Here is a 15,599-nt window from a genome sequence, read left to right on the forward strand (position 1 = left end):
CAAATCATTGTTCGATTGGTGTACATCTTGAAAGTGTCTCGCAATAGGATATTTAGGGTCCTTGTTGGTAATGGCCCTTAGATGTTCTTGGACCCTTTTCTTAGCCATGCAGGATGTACTGCCCACGTACTTTTTATGACATGGACATTCCAAAATGTATATGATGTAGGTAGAGCTACAAGTTAAGAATTGCTTAATTTGTCTTTTGGTATTAGTCCCTGGTATTTCAAAATCTTTCACCGTGACACTGGTCCGACAGGCCCTACAGTGGCCGCAGGGATAAAATCCACTGAGCCCTTGAATGTGTTGGCCCTTCTTATCTGTTACATCACTTTTGACCAACATGTCCCTTAGGTTACGACCTCTTCTGTATGTTATTAGAGGTCTATTTGTGAGTTTAGGACCTATGATGGAATCTGCCTTAAGGATTTTCCAATTGTCAGCCATTATTTTTTGGACTTTTTTGGACTTCTGATTAAACGTGGTTATGATTCTAGGAGGTTCTGATGTGGCAGTGAGTTTGGGTTTGGGGTTAAGAGTATCTAATCTAAGAACAGTGGAAGCTTTTGAGACTGTCTTAGTGAGTACCCACTCTGGATAACCCCTTTCTCTAAACCGTTTCAGGATGTTATTGCTTTCTTGTGTGTAATCCTCCTCTCTAGTGCAGTTTCTTTTGGCCCTTAAGAGCTCCCCGTACGGGATGCTCCATTTAAGGGGATCAGGATGGGCGCTGAGGGCATGCAGTAAACTGTTGCCTGCAGTTTCCTTTCTATGGAGTTTAGAAATCAGTTTGCCCTCCAGGACCTCAATGCTTGTGTCCAAGAAATCCACCTGATCTCTACTGATGTTATATGTGAGATGAATGTTGTAACTATTCTGATTGAGCTTGGCAATAAAGTTAACTGCTTCTTCTTCTGTACCCCGCCAGATAACAAAGAGGTCATCTATGTATCTAGTCCATATGTGTACCTTTTTAAAGTCCTCACTAAGTCCTGCATCTGTCATGATTTCTTCTTCCTACTTCCCCCAAAATAAATTAGCGAAGTTGGGAGAAAAAGCTGAACCCATGGCCGCACCACGAATTTGTTTGAAAAAAACTCCATCAAACATAAATATGTTGTTGCGCAGACATAGTTTCATCATCTCAATGAACATGACAGTGTGATTTCTGAATCCTATTTCACGATTTTTGAGAAAGTGGTAACAGGCCTCCATACCTTGGGTATGATCAATGATGGTATATAGGGCGCTGACGTCCATAGTTATTAATATGGAACCTTCTGTCAGTGCAATAGTGTCTATTTTTGTGAGGAAATCAGTTGTGTCCTTTATGTAAGAAGGAAGTTTGATGACATAGTCTCTCAGGAAATGGTCAATGTATACAGAAAGGTTTTCGTTGACACTTCCTATGGAGGATATAATGGGTCTGCCTGGGGGTTCTAAGAGATTTTTGTGAACCTTCGGGAGTAGGTAGAAAATGGGCAGTTTAGGATAATCCCGTTTTAAGAAGCAAAATTCCTGCCATGAGAGGAGCCCCTCAATTTGCCAATCATGTAATCTATTCCATGTCTCCTCTATACTGTTGTTGTATTCATTGGAATTGGATCTAGTATAAAATATGTTACCCTCTAGTTGTCTAAGGGCTTCCTTTGCATATAGGACCCTACCCCAAAGAACAATGTTACCTCCCTTATCTGGAGGTCTCAGTACAATGGAGTTATCATCAGCCAGGGAAAAAATAAAATCTTGTTCTTGTTTAGACAGATTCCTATTCCATCGATCTTTGTTACATTATTTATGCTTAAGTTTGGCAAGTTCTTTACTAACTACTTCTTGGAAGGTGTTATAGGGTCGTGTGGCATGATGGGGTAAAAAACAGATCACTGAGCCCTTGAATGTGTTGGCCCTTCTTATCTGTTACATCACTTTTGATCAACATGTCCCTTAGGTTACGACCTCTTCTGTATGTTATTAGAGGTCTATTTGTGAGTTTAGGACCTATGATGGAATCTGCCTTAAGGATTTTCCAATTGTCAGCCATTATTTTTTTGACTTTTTTGGACTTCTGATTAAACGTGGTTATGATTCTAGGAGGTTCTGATGTGGCAGTGAGTTTGGGTTTGGCGTTAAGAGTATCTAATCTAAGAACAGTGGAAGTTTTTGAGACTGCCTTAGTGAGTACCCACTCTGGATAACCCCTTTCTCTAAACCGTTTCAGGATGTTATTGCTTTCTTGTGTGTAATCCTCCTCTCTAGTGCAGTTTCACAAATAGACCTCTAATAACATACAGAAGAGGTCGTAACCTAAGGGACATGTTGGTCAAAAGTGATGTAACAGATAAGAAGGGCCAACACATTCAAGGGCTCAGTGGATTTCATCCCTGCGGCCACTGTAGGGCCTGTCGGACCAGCGTCATGGTGAAAGATTTTGAAATACCAGGGACTAATACCAAAAGACAAATTAAGCAATTCTTAACTTGTAGCTCTACCTACATCATATACATTTTGGAATGTCCATGTCATAAAAAGTACGTGGACAGTACATCCTGCATGGCTAAGAAAAAGGTCCAAGAACATCTAAGGGCCATTACCAACAAGGACCCTAAATATCCTATTGCGAGACACTTTCAAGATGTACACCAATCGAACAATGATTTGTTAAGGTATTATGCAATTGAACAGGTCAACATTGGTAAGCGGGCGGAAACCGGGAACTTGCCCTAAGGAAAAGAGAATCCAAATGGATATTAGAACTGGAGACCAAATTCCCTGGGGGGCACAACTTGGATGAGGAGCTTGCAACCCATCTCCATATGGATTAACTCTACCATGTTTGAACATCAGACTTTGTAATAATTGGTTTGGTCCCTTCTAAAATAACAGTGTCCTAATATGTATTACATACAATCTGAATAGTTCATGTAATTTTGTTCGCTCAATTAGTATAACCCTCTTGTGTTTTTAAACCAATTTTAATCATTTTCTATAACTTTGTCTTCTAGGAGCTTGTTTGTGGGACACTACTCCTTAGAAACCTTGAGCACTGCACTGACCCCCACATGACTCCAATGAATTGAAGACTATCACCTCACCACGATAAGCTAAGACATTCACCCTCACTTTTGAAATCATTTGAAACTTTTTGATCCTTGGGATCTACATGCACTCTGATTTTTCTTTGACGGAACAATAATGGATACAGTTTATATTGATCACTTTTTAATAGAGAGATGTACCTTCCTCTCATTGATCGAATTTCTCTTGACATATATGGGACCATGGCCTGTTTGTGTTTGAAATTTATAATGAAGACTTTTTTCGGGCACTAGACCGAATGAAATGTGCATTAATTGGCTGCTATATAGGTGCTACCTTTAAGTTCTGGGTCAAATGCGGAAATGTATTTTTTCGTTTGATGCATAATTTGATCCATGAATCCTCGATGTAAATTAATTTGGAATGACATGGGTTCCTCTGTTTGAGTCAATATGACTATGTATATTCACTAACCAAGGCGAACACATGTGTATGGAGTAAAGCCAGGCGATTGTGGTGGCTAGAGCAAGTTTCGGATTAACAAATATCCGTGAACCATATTCAATTTGGAAATCGTTTATCACGCAATGCCTTTATTACATGATACGATCTCTTTTCAGTTATTTCTATGATTTCACAAAGTACCCATGTTAATAATGCTATTTACAAATGGCCGACATACTCCCAATGTTTCAAATGTCCGTCCTTTGTGTTTACTGAATATGGTGTTCATTCAGCCTGTATTTAAAACTGTTCCTGATTTGACTAAGGTTAAACGTGTGACCAAGGCACCCTTGTGCTGAAACGCGTAGCGTTACCTTGGAAATAAACGCCCACTAGCTGTACCTTTTCTGAGTGTGTGCATTGCTTATCGTAGCAAAACTTTGGAACTATTGACATTACTCGGCGGCGGGGTTGGCCGAGTGGAACACGCCACCTGACCACGGGAACCGGATCCCGGAGACTAACCCTCTTGCAAAGTGATTGAATATATATATATATATATATATATATATATATATATATATATATTCACTGAAAAAACCATAGGTTTCACACCAGTTATAGTTAGGAATTAGCATTTAAAAAACCTAAGAAATTCACTGAAAAAACCATAGGTTTCACACCAGTTATAGTTAACTGGAAATTTTACTGTCAGAAAACCAATGAAATTCCACGTTATAGTTAGTTGGACTCACTATAACTTGCGCGTGCAATGCACTGCTGATGACGTCACATATTACATCACTCATGACATGGTCAGTGACATCACTCATGACATCACTGATGACACCATCCAGTGAATGTGTGTCTTTCTAAAAAATAAATATATTTTATATATGTATATGTAAAGGTCGATGGAAAAATAAATGTTTAAATAAGTGTCTAAAAAGATATTTAAAAAAAACAAATTGATTGGTTAACTGCCTTATTAAGTGTATCTTAGTGAATACATATATTAGCGAGTAATGTTTAAATATTTAAATGTTTGTAACAGTGTTTCACTTTGTGTATAAGTGGCTGCATGGGTTGGTGAGTAGCTACATGTGTATGTATATGGGTTATTAGATGTTTTTTTAGTATCAGTATGAGTGTCTGTATGGTTTGGTGGGGGTATTACTTAGCACATAGATGCATCAATGACTGACTCACTGTTTGTATGTGTTTTGAAGACAGCATATGTGCAGGACTGTATGGGAGGATGAGTGTGTATATGTGTGTGTTAGTGAGTGAATGGCTGTCTCACTAGTGTCTTTATCAGTAACAAGATATGTTTTAATCTAGTATATGTGAGTATTGATGTCAATAAGTGAGTATATGAGAGAGTGAGAGATTGTAAGAGTTCCTGTTTAAATAAGTATGTGTTTCTATAAGTGATTGTTTAAGTGAGTAAGTATGTGTAAGTTTCCTTGGAAGTAAGGTGGTAGTTTGTGTATAGTTGTATATGCAAATAAATGGATGTTCAATAGTTTATTTGCATGTGTGAGTAACTTTTGGATGACTGTCGGTGTGTAACAGGATGTATAGGTGTATCACTACATATGATGAGTGAGTATATGTATGAGTGACTATATAGAACTGTTGGTGAATGAGTGGATGTGTATATAGATGGTGTAATTTCTGAATTGGTTGTTGTAACTGGTATGGGTAGCTCCATTTTTTTGAAAATGTTAGTTTCTAATTTTTGAATATGTGTTTTAAGGGTTACATTACACTGAAAGGAGGTCTGTCACTCTGTCACAAGGATGGTGTCATCAGTGATGTCATGAGTGATGTCACTGACCATGTCATGAGTGATGTAATATGTGACGTCTTCAGCAGTGCATTGCACGCGCAAGTTATAGTGAGTCCAACTAACTTTAACGTGGAATTTCATTGGTTTTATGACAGTAAAATTTCCAGTTAACTATAACTGGTGTGAAACCTATGGTTTTTTCAGTGAATTTCTTAGGTTTTTTAAATGCTAATTGCTAACTATAACTGGTGTGAAACCTATGTTTTTTTCAGTGAATTTCAAAGGTTTTTTTAATGCTAATTCCTTACTATTAGTCTCACTTTATAAGTAAGACTGTTAGCGCTCTAGTAGTTCTTTAGACCACTCTGGTACATTCTGTCATTGGGCTATAGTTGGGGTACATCTGGCTGATATTTGGGCTACATTATTTTTTTTGTCTCTGGTGGCCATCTTTGGGCTACATTGGGCTACATTTGGGGTACATTTGGGCTCTAACATATATAAGGCCCAATGTAGCCCAATATATATCTTCAAAGTTAATTTTCTTAAAAACCACTTGAGCATATATCTTGAGACATCGCAAAGGCACATCGGGCTACCAGTCCCTACAATTTTGCCATTTTTTTTATTTATTTATTTATTTTTTTGCTTTGGAGCGCTCCCGGGGCGCACCGGGGAGCTTCCCGTAAGCGCCAATATCGATAACCAAAACATGATCGTGACGTATCGCGTAGCCGCGTCCGCGTGATACGCACGGAGTAAGCGCACCCGGAAGCACTCGAGCGAATAGGATCGCGCAACATAGGCGTCCTATGTGCTTATGCGACGCGCCCCCGGGCGCGCCCCGGGGCGCGTAGCGTAAGCGTGTCGGGTCATGTGACCTGAAAATAACACTTTTCATTGGTTTATAACAGTTTTGGTTTCATAATGATAAAGCCCCTGGTCATGTGACCTAAAAATAACACTTTTCATTGGTTCAATACATTTTTTTTTCAAAAGGTTGAAAGACCCCACCTTTTTTCCTTATTCTGACTTTGTCCTTTGACTTAGGAAGACCTGTTTGTAGCTCTCTCTACCTTTTTGCTCAATATAATGGCTTCAGTAGTAGCAGCAGCTGGTGCATCTGCACCACCACCACAACCACCAAGAGGACCACCTCAAGATATCATTGGTGGTCAACAAGAAGAGGAATAGGAGGAGGAGGAGGAGGAGGAGGAGGAGGGGAGTTCAAGATGGCTGGAAGAACACAATATCCCATACCAGCCAAGACCATACATTATTTGGGAGTTTTTTTCTATCCCAGAGGGGAAGAAAAAAGTAAATGCAGCAAAGGTGAGTTGCAAAATCTGTGGCATGGAACTTTCCAGGGGAAACCCAAATAAAAAATATTCATTTGGGAACAACACGATGATACGCCACATGCAGTGCAAGCATCCAATAAATTATTCTGCTGCAGAGATGAGGGAACTGGCCAGTAACCCTCCCCAATCCACAAGGACCACCTCAAAAAGGAAGCAACCCACTCCGTCGGCACCAGAGGAAAGTGAGACAATGCCTTGCATTCAGCCACGATTTGCAGATTTCAGAATTATCTGTAAATATTGTGGGAAGACCATCTCCTACGGAGAACAGAGCGTAAAGCTCATCGTCCTTGCTGGGGACAACCATAAATGCCCCAATCAACCCTAATTTTTTCTTTTCTTTTTTTTTTTGCTCCAGTTGAGCCATTTTCAATTCCCTGTTTTTTCGTTCCTCCCCATGAAAAATCCAAATAAATATAAAACTGTTCAGAAAACCCCAAAAAAGTACAAAATGTTCAAAAAACAATAAAAAAAATATAAAACAACAAAAAGAAGAAAAAAAAAGTTCTTTTTAGAACTACCTCCAATTTCTAAAAAAAGGCTACAATTTTTAAAAACTCTATTATTCATTTTTCCCCATTGGACGCTCCCCGGTCTGCTCCCCGGTGCGCGTACCGGGCGCTCCCCCCGCGCAAATCAAAAAAAAAAATTTTTTTGCCCCGCTTGGCCCTTTTATGGCCCCCACATCAAACCTAGGGGGTCAGGGGGGGTCTATCCCTGCCCCCTTATGGTCATTTCCCCCTTTGATTTTTCCACCTCTTATGCCTCGATTTTACCGAGACACAAGATGGCGGCAGCTCCGGACTGTTTCGAATGTTTACAGACACCCGAGAGCCAATCAGCTTTCCGTGCGCAAGTCGCGTGGCGCGCCCGGAGCGCTCCCCGGTGCGCTTACCGGGGCGCTGCTATAGATATATATATTTTTTTGAACCTAAATTACTCAAAATCCACTGGAGCACATATCTTGAGACATAGCAAAGGCACATCGGGCTACCAGTCCCTACAATTTTGCAAGGTTTGGTGGAAATCCATTCAGCCGTTCGGGCTAAAAGTGAGGTCGACCGCCCCATGGAAATTAACATGGGGAAAACGCGTTTTGGGACCCCCCTTTTATCTCGGCCCCGCTTGACAAATCCCCCCCAAACTTTCAGAGAAGGACCGGGGCGCCGCGAGGCCATTTTGAGGAAATTTTCAGGCAGATTCGTCAACCGGCGCTAAAGTTATTCCAAATAGAATTTTGAGATTTAACATTAAAAAAAATCCTAACTATAACTACCTACTGGCGACCGCCAGTAGGTAATATATATATATATATATACATATATAAACACACTATAAGTAGTATTCCTTATGGTGAGATCTTACTACTTAAACAAATATGTAGTTCCTCGTATGATTTTGATAAATGTGTACTAGAAATGAATGCAAGACTTAAGGCACGGGGCTATTCTGATGCTATGTTACATCAAGCATTAATAAAAGCTAACACACGCCCTAGAGAAAAGTCTTTTCCAGTCGAACCCTTTGAGCAGTACTGAAGCAGACATCAGTGCGGTGCCTGCTATTGAGACTAATGACTACCCCAGATTGATTACGGCATTTAGCAATGAGGAGAATAAAACCAGAACCATTGTTAAAAAGAATTGGCCTATATTGTTAACTGACTCAATATTAGGTTCACAATTACCAGACAAGCCGTTGGTCACTTTTCGAAGGGCCAAGAATATGGGGTTTGTATTAAATTAAAGCAGCCCGGAAATGAGACAAAATAGTATGTGGCTGCAACCAGCGTCAGGGTTTCCCAAATGTTCAATTTGTAGGGCGTGTACATTCGGAATCAAATAAACCCACTATAAAATTCCTTTTGGACTTAGTGATATTCCGATTGCAGGCAGCTTTAATTGCAAAACTGAATTTGCTGTGTATGTCCTGACGTGCACCTGTGGCCTGAACTATATAGGTAGCACTAAATTACTGGTGCACGTCAGGATTTTACAGCATCTCAGAGCCATCATGCATAGCGACCCTGCCTATCCGGTAGCACGTCATTTTAAGAACAAACATAACAATGACGTAACTTGCCTGTCCTATTACGTGGTGGGGTCTATTCCAAAATCATGCAGGGGTGGTAATAGAGAACAAAAATTAAGGCAATTGGAGACGACCATGATTTTAGAATTCGACAGCAAACGGCCAAATGGTCCTAATAACTCGGAGGATATGTACAACTTCCTCTAGGACTGTCTTGATGGTCGCCCCAGTACAATAGGTTGGTTGCCTGCCGTTTTTTCCTAGCATTCTTAGCCCCGCACATATTTTGCATCAAGTCCTAATAGTACAGGTAGTCAGGTTCCCTGTTACCTTGTAAATATTGTAAAGGACTTGTCTTGACAGGTCGCTCATTTTTTTTTTGTACCAACAGTATCTGTGCAGGTAGTCAGGTTACCTTTTGCATAAATATACGCTTAATTGTTGCATCATCCTCATGTAAATATTATGAAATCTTGTCCTCTCTTTTAAATTCTCATAGTGGGTGCGCACTAGTTGTAAATATGATGAATTAGGGTGTTTTTGAAAACATGATATTTATGTGTTTTTAACAATGAATTAAGGCAATGACCGACTTTTTATTGTTATTTATATGTATACATATTTAGTTACTATCTGATCATCATACAGTTTGCACTTTATCGTTGCACAGCTTTTTTGCACATTAGGTAGAGGTGTTATGAATGGAGTCAGTAAAGATGCCTATTTTGTACTAAATGATGTTCGGGTAGCAGGACTTATCCTGGCACATATTGTTTTAATCCTGTTGAGATTTGCTAGACTGCTTTAATATTTGAAGTGGGAACATATGTAAGTTACAGGCATTGATGCAGTAATAGTTTTGCAAATATTTGAGTGATTCCTATGCATAAGGGTTTATTCACATGGTGGATGCGTAGTAACAATAGCGTCCTATTTTTTGTACATTGGTATCTTTTAAAAATGCATTTGTGCACTTTATATTTAAAACAAGCTTCATTTGCACTATTCTTGCAACGGACAGTATCTTAACTATGTCTATGGTCATGTGACCTGGGAGGAGTGAGGTATCAGTTGGGCGCATATTTGGTTCACTGCATAAAAACCTGTAAAAAATGTAACTACTATGCATGTGATCAAGGGCCCACGAGCCCGAAACGCGTCATTGCTGTTGTTGTTAACCTGCGGCAGATCCTGTGGTCCGTCTCCTGTTTTGCTTCGCCGGTCAGCGTGATTCGAGGTGGCTTTTGGAGTTTTTTCTCGCATAAATATATATATATATATATATATATATATATATATATATATATATATATATATATATATATATAAATATATTATTTCCCCATTCAAACCACCATCAGTCTTCAACCCCATTCTACCACGTGATGCGACAGAGATATTTTCCATGAGAACTCAGCCAAACAACTTAAGGACCTACATAAAAATACCTGTGCGCAGAAGAGAAAATACGACAAACAGACACAGCAATACGCAGCCCTTGTTTCACGCCTTACTAAAGAAAAGAACATTGTTATTCGTGGAAGCGATAAGGGGGGAACATTGTCCTCATGACGAGAACCAATTATGATAAGGAGGCGAACCTCCAACTCAATGATCGGCAATGCTACGAACGGATCAACATAACAAATCTCAATACTATCAAGGCTGAATATCATCACAAACTATTGAGATGGAAAACATGTGGCATGATTTCGGACACCGAATTCAAATATTTGAAAATTGAGAACCCTGTGACCCCCTTATTTACTTTATACCCAAAGTACATAAGAATGTCGAGACCCCCCCTGGAAGACCTATCATCTCAGCCAGGGGGGCTTATTGGAACGTACATCTATGTACATTGATTACTTTCTTCAAGCCTATGTACGATCATTGGATTCATATGTGCAGGACACAGGTGATTTTTTACAGAAAATCCAACATATTGAATGGGTTGAGGGTGACTGGTTGATTGCTCTTGATGTCACCGCTCTCTATACCAGTATAATTCATACGGATGGTTTGGAAGCTGTAAAACATTACTTATCCCGCCGTCCCCGGAGGTTCAGTGATCACAATGATATGCTGCTACAAACTTTGGAATTTTGCTTGTCTAATAATATCTTTATGTAAAATAACCTTCTTTACAGGCAGTTACAGGGTGTGGCAATGGGGGCCAGCTTCCCCCCGAGCTTCGCATGCTTGCACATGGGAGCCTAGGAGGAGCTGGTCCTTAAGACTACACATCAGGAGGTTTTTGAGACTAATGTACAAGGGTGGTATCTGTTCATTGACTACCTGTTTGTCATTTGGAGAGGGAGTGAACTACAGGCTAAAGAATTCATCAATGATATCAATACTAATGATCTCAATCTTGCATTCACAGCTACATTAAGTCAGGAATCTGTCACCTTCTTAGACACTGAGATATTTGTTAAGAATGGCAAGTTAGAGACCAAGCTCTACCGCAAAAGTACAGCAGGGAATAGCATCCTGCATGCGAGCAGTGCCCATCCGGCTCAGCTCATTGCTAGCATCCCCCATGGGGAAATGCTACGCATGAGGAGGATCGGTAGTAACCCCATTGATTTAGAGGCTGCCCAACTAGCCAGCAGGGAGAGATTCCTGGAGCGTGGTTATTCCGCCCAGCTCATTGAGGGAGCCCGGTTGAAGTCTATGGGACCTAACAGACAGGATCTGTTTAAGAAGTATGACAAGGATATTAACTGTAAGGAGTCGGCTCTGACCCCTGAGGTTGAATCCAACCTCAAAGACAACAAGTTCTTTAGAATCATCACTGGCTATAGCAAACAACATAAGGCCATATACAATATAATTAATAAGAGTTGGCCGATTGTTGTCAATGATCCGGTTATTGGATCTACTTAACCTAACAGAGCTACTCTTACTTTTAGTAAAGCGCCATCCCTTAGAGATCAGGTGGTCGATACCTGCCCTGAGACCCTGGAAAGAACGACGTGGCTACACAACAACAGTTGATTTTTCAGGTGTAAAACCTGTAAGTCGTGCACACACAGGATTAATAAAAAGTCAATCAGGGACGGTTTCAGTGAAGTAGAGCACCCGATCACTCAGGTCCTGACATGCAAAACTGAGTTTGCTATTTATGTTTTACAGTGCCCCTGCTCTTTGAGTTATGTCGGCAGCACCAAATTAGCTGTACATAAGCGTATACATCAACATCTAAGAGCTATATCGAACCAAGATAACACATACCCGGTTGCACAGCATTTTCGTGACCATCATCAGAGCAATAACACCAGCTTAAAGTACTTTGTTATAAATTCTGTGAAGGCAAGCCGATGAGGAGGTGATAGGGAGGTTAAATTGCGAAGACTGGAGACCCGGTATATATTACAATTGGATGCCAAGATACCGGGTGGTCTTAATATAACAGAGGACATGTACACATGTCTGCCATAATGGTCAAGACACCTCAGTTATATATAATATTCAACAGAAACCCACCATTAGCCTTCCCATTTGACTGGTGTCTTCTTACAACTAAGTTATTTTACATGGTGTTGATAGTATTTTGGTTCATTTGGCTTACTTAATTTGTTCCTCTGCCTGTCTGATATGACTTACAGGTATCCCCGGCTGGGGATTATCTGATACTTGACTATGCTGAGAATTTTGACCGTTAACCACTGTGGCTTGCACTGTATATATATATATATTTGGAACACATATAGAATTAGTTAAATACGCTTTAGGTATTCAACAGGATAATTGCAATGTATATATTCAGAATGTTTGGAATTCACGTGTAACTGCAGCTACTATTGACTATAATTTGATTTATATGATGATTATATAGATTTTAACATCACACTAGGGACACAATTTAAGTTTACATTCTGTTTTTATGGTATTCACTATCGTTAACTTGGGCACATGGAAACTTTATGAATCAGCCATGGATTAGGTGTAAATATCTGATATTCTGTACTCATTTTAGTTTGTGGGAGAAACTAAATGAATGAGCTTGAGAGCAATGAGTGAACATCTGTTAGCCTATAATTTGTTACATATCTGGTGTATTATTTTACAGACCTCGCACTGTCTGTCTAGGTATCTATTTTAGTATTTTAGAGTGAACCCAGACGGCGCTTTATGTACGCAAAAAAAGATGAGTGTTTGTTTACTATCGGCGTATTTTGCACATTCATTTAAACTGTCATTAATGCGATTTTGCACGATTTGCGATTTTGCACATTATGAGATTGACTTGCACTTTTGATTACCCAAAAATTATTTTGTGGTAGGAGGTTGTATACATTGCGCATGTTGCACATATTGCAATATTTTGCACACAATGTGATTGTTTTTACAGTGCGAGTAAACCTGGATATGATTTTATTATGAGCTTTTACAGATGTTTGTATATATTTGCCTTTATCGTGATTTAAATATTGAACGGGTCAGGTATTTTACCAATATTTTACTATAACAATATGAGTTGTGACTGATGACTGTTTACATTTAACTGTGAATTGTATCCGGCTATGAATATTTCTTCCATGTCTATACTAAGTGAACATCACATGGTGTTGATCTAATTAGTCACTAGCACTTTAAAAATGAGCAACTGTATGAGGGACGTTGTCATGTGAGCAAGGCTCCAAGGAGCCGAAACGTCATGCGGCATACTCTGCTTCAATAAAAAAGTTTGAGCACTTAACTGGACCATGTCCAAGATATCTTTGGCGGCTACCTGTCTTCTGATAAGGTATTTCGGAATATATATATATATATATATATATATATATATATATATATATATAAACACACCTCCTTCTCAGTGTAAAATGGCAATGAGATTCAAACAACGAGGCTATAAACAAGGAGTAATCAAAAAATGTTGGGAAAGAGCCAATGAAAAGAAAAGAGAGGACGCCTTACAAATAAAACCAAAATGCAAGGATATCTCACAATCAGAAAAAACACATGTGAGACTTATCATAAATCATAAAAGAGAATCCAAACAGATTGTTGGGATTTTAAGAAAGAATTGGAAATTGTTATACCTAGATGAAACTACTGGGAAAATAGTGGGAAAACACCCAGAGGTCACTTTCAGACGTGCCACAAATTTGAGAGACAAACTGGTGCACAGCCATAATCAAGATCTAGAGAAAAAGAAGAAGGGCATCCAGTGGCTAAATACTAAAGGTTTTGTGAAATGTCAACAGTGCAAAGTATGTCAGATTGCAGTCAACAAAACAGAAGCAACGTTACCAAACAACAAATCTTGGACAATCAAACAAGACTGACTTTGTTGTATATGTGATCAAATGTCCCTGTGCTTTAAAATATATCGGTAGCACGAAAAATTTATTGAAAAAAAGAATTCTTGAACATGTGAGAGCAACAGTAAATAAGGACAGAGGGAATGCCGTTGCGAAACATATGGAAGCCATACATAATGGAGATTGGAAAGTCTTAAAATTCTATGCCTTAGAGACAATTATCCCTCATGTGAGAGGTGGCGACAGAGAGCGAAAATTGAGATGCAGGGAATCACGTCAAATTTTGATCTCTCGAACTTTACACCCAAATCGTCTGAATCAAAGTGAGGAACTGTATGTACATTTGTAGCAACGGAGATCCTTATAAAATTAACATTGAGTTATGTTGTAAATATTTAAATGAAGAGCTAAACAAATTAATCCTTCCTTGGTTCATCGTTATGAACATATGATAAAAACTGAGAAGTAGTGGGGGCTTCACAAACGACACGGCACAAATAGATAAACATACACATATTAAAATTCTGTTAAAGGATAAATCAATATAATTCGATGATCAGACCGAAATCAAAACCAGAGCCCACTGGAGGGCTTGAACACTATAATAACCACATAACATAAAACAGCCCACTGGGGGGCGAGCAACAATCCATAAGACATAAATACCACATAACGAATAAATAGTAACAACGATCCAGTGGTTTAGGGTAACCCAATTAAATACTATATGGGTACCCATCGTCTAAAAATAATGGGGACGACTAATCTGACATTGTGGGTTAGTCTTATCGATAAAGTTTAATCAACACTACAAATTAATTACAACCTAAATGTAAACATTGTGGGTCTGTTAACACAGCAATCTAATACTCATTGGAATTAGTATGGAATTCTAACAGAATTTGCCGATTGCCATAATGTGTAGACGTTTTAACGGTGTTGTGGGTACAGAATGTAACATTTGAACTACAAACCCCACTGTGCTTAGCGATTAACAACAGGAAGTGACATGAGAAATCACGTGTTTTTGTAAATCACTTCTTATTGGAGGATTTGTGCAAGAGTAAATACCCACCGTGAGCAAGCCACCAGTTTAGTGACGAAACGCGTCGGTATTTATATGATGCTGGAAATTGCGAATGATTAAAACTTAGGAACAGCAGATCCTGCGAGTGCGTATTCATTCCTGAGAAGGAGGTGTGTTTATAGAATTTGGAGGGGCTCTGCCGAGGAATACTGCACCGGTCCTAGAAGCGCCAGGGGTCGACAAGGACGAGCCAATTTGATGGAATATATATATATATATTTATATATATATATATATATATATATTACGAATGCCGCTTTCAAATTGCGCTGCAGCGAGTCTTGCCAGCCATCAAAGGAAACTCGGACATGGACCAAATGGGCTCTTACTTTTCTTTATTTGCCGAGTACTGTATATATATATATGATATTGGGTGTGGGGTATAGCTTGCTGCCGACAAAACATTGGTGGCGCCATGTTGGAGTGAATTTGACCAGGAACTGAACTATTCTTGGGACTATAGAACATTGGTATGTAGGGACTGAGTCACCATACAACCGCAGTACTTGGAGTGCGGAGTCGGACTAGTTATAGTGCCTCACCTGTCCTTCTAACCTTCCCAGAGAAACAAGTGA

The sequence above is a fragment of the Lissotriton vulgaris genome, chromosome 11, assembly GCF_964263255.1.
Source record: "Lissotriton vulgaris chromosome 11, aLisVul1.2, whole genome shotgun sequence".
NCBI classification, from domain to species: domain Eukaryota; kingdom Metazoa; phylum Chordata; class Amphibia; order Caudata; family Salamandridae; genus Lissotriton; species Lissotriton vulgaris.